Raw genomic sequence first — 3116 nt, forward strand, 5'->3', positions numbered from 1 at the left:
AAAGTTAATAAATTTTACTAATAATTAATATAAAAAAATTAATTAGCTTTAGAATAAATTATTTGCTAATTAACAATATAATAAAAATATTAATTATTTTAAATTATTTAACGAAAATCTTATTCAAAATTTACTATATTATCTTAATATTTTTTATAACTAATATCTGGTTTTAAATTTGATATGAGAATATTATGATATAATTAGATAAGATTTTAAGTTAGTATTTTATTAATGGTTGATAAATAGAAAATAAAACAAGGATAAATACATTTTTTGAATTTTATATGTTTGATTTAAGGTAAATAAATATATTAAATTAATTAATAATTTATTTAAAATGTTAAAAATTAATTTATAAGTATGCAATAAATAAATATTTATAATTTTATAAATTATATTATCATTATAAATTATAAAATTAAATAATTTTAATCATAATTTTAATTAAAAATAAGTAGATGTTAATTATAAAAGTAAGTACATATAAATAAAGAATAATTAAATATATTATTATTATTATTATTATTATTAGTCGTAATATAAAATTATTATATATTATTATTATAGTACAAGTATGAGATTGTATATTTGAAAATGACTTAAATGAATTAATTTGTACAAGTTATACTGACAACATACATATACATTTCAGTAGCTTACTCATTAGAACTTCACAGTTAAGCGTGTTTGACCTGGAGTAGTATAAAGATGGGTGACCTTCTGGGAAGTTTTCCAGAAATTGTGCAAGTAAGGATAAAACACGCTAAACAGTGAAATGTTGTGAAATAGAACCCTTGAGAGGCCAAATATGAGAGTTGTTACATTAATAAATTTATTAAAATTAAAAAAAAATTTGACAGAAAATTCTATCAAAAATTTTCGACAGAATTTTCTGACGGATATTTTCGTCAGAGATTTCTGATGGAATTTTTCGTCAAAAATTTCTGATGGAATTTTCCGACGAAATTTTCTGACAGAATTTTTCGTCAGAAATTTTCGACGGGTTAAATTATTTCGAATGGATTTTTTTTTTCGACGCCATCCGTCGAAAAAAAAATCCATAAGAAATTTACCTGTTTCTGTCAAAAATTTCTATCGAAAATCAGCATTTTTCTTGTAGTGGCCCTTCAACCGGGAAGGAGTGAGTGGCGATGTTGCACTTAAGAGACCCTTGGGGAAGAGGAGACCAATGCTGTCTAGGTGGAGGCTTAGAGTGCTGAGCCGGAGCAACTCTATTAGCGGTGGCCAATCATGAAACATGGAGGAGGCACGAAGGATGATCTCGTTTTGGTTCCAAGGAGTGTTGTTCCAATGCAAAACATTCCTACTGTGCCACATGCTCCAAAGAATCATGGAAAATTCTACAATAGCTTGAGGAGCCTAGCGCTGCAAAATATGAGAAATAAGGTTAAAGACACCATAAGAAGAGTTAATCAAGTTCATGATACGAGAGTGAAATTTACTTCCCTGCCCGTACAACTTGGTTGATGGGCAACTAAAGAAGGTGTGCCAGGTGTTTTCAATATCAATATTGCATCTGAAACACGTATTGGGACAACGAATGCCTTTCTTTTGAAGGTTAGGCCGAGTAGGAAGGATGTCCCGCATCAATCTCCATATGAAGTGCTTGATCTTGTGGGGAATGCAAAGATTCCATATGCTTTTCCAAGAACCAGGGATACTGAGATGACCCGTGCAAAGGCTATGCTAGAGATAACCTTTATAGGTAGATAGAAAAATATAAGAACCAGAGGGATTCCAGTTCCAGATGTGTTTATCTTCACAGTGTGGGTTGAGGATAGGGATATTGAGTATATGGTTACTAGTGTCCGTGTCGAAAAGGGAGTTAATCAAGTCAGCGTTCCAATCGAGCTTATCATTACTCATCAAATCGAAAACTTTAATAGCATGGCTGTTTGAGGGGTCATGAGGATGAATACAATGGTAATTTTTATTGTATTTGATCTAAGGCTCGCCCCAAACAGGAATGGTATTACCATTCCCAAGCCTCCATCGAGTACCATTCTTGAGAAGATGTTGGGTGCTCCAAAGACTTTTCCATGTGTAGCTGGGGTTATGACCCAGAGAAGCATTGAGAAAATTACCATCAGGGTAGTATTTGGCACGATATATTATGCTGATCAAAGAGTTTGGGTTGGTGAGAAGCCTCCAAGCTTGCTTACCAAGCATAGCAAGGTTAAAGGCAGATAAGTTTTTGAAGCCAAGTTCACCCTCGAGTTTGGAAATGGCAAGCTTTTCCCAACGCATCCATTTGATTCCTTTGTGCATATTTGAATTTGCACCCCACCAGAAGGAATTTAGTAATTTCTCAATCTCATCTATGGTGCGGGAGGGAATCATGATGAAGACACTCATAGCATAAGAAGGGGCAGCCTGCAAAACAACCTTGATGAGGGTCTCTTTACCTGCCTTAGATAATGATTTGTGGCTCCAAGACTGTAATTTTTTCCAAATACGTTCCTTGATGTACCTGAAAACATCATTTTTATTTCGACCAATCATAGATGGGAGTCCTAGGTACTTACCAGTGGTCTCACAACTCTGAACGTGTAGAATATTTGATAACAGGTTGTGAATAGCAGGAGATGCATATCTATTCAGAAACACTTCAGATTTATCGAAGTTTATGGCTTGGCCAGAAGCTATCTCAAAGGTTTTCAGAATGGAAGCAACCTCATTGGTTTCTTTCTCAATAGCTCGAAAGAAAAGGAATACATCATCACTGAACATGAGATGATGCAGTTTGGGAGCACCACGACAGATTTGAATACCTTGCAGGTTGCCAAGAAGTTCAGCTTTATGAATAAGGCTGGATAATCCTTCCATACCTAGAATGAAGAGGTAAGGGGAGAGGGGGTCTCCTTGTTGGAGGCCTCTTCCAGGAACAATGGAGTCGACGCAATTGCCATTAAGGAAGACTTGAAAATGAACAAAAGTGATACACATCATCATCTAACTTACCTATTGTAGACCCCTAAAATTGTCCGGGTCAGAAATAAGACTCAAAGACTCTCGAAGAGCGAAGGAAAATCAGCCGGAAAGACTCCTGGAAGACCCTAGGATGATTCTTTGTAGGTCTAGAAGTCTTAGAG

Source organism: Cajanus cajan, chromosome 5, assembly GCF_000230855.2.
Source record: "Cajanus cajan strain Asha chromosome 5, NIPB_CcT2T_4, whole genome shotgun sequence".
Lineage (NCBI taxonomy): Eukaryota > Viridiplantae > Streptophyta > Magnoliopsida > Fabales > Fabaceae > Cajanus > Cajanus cajan.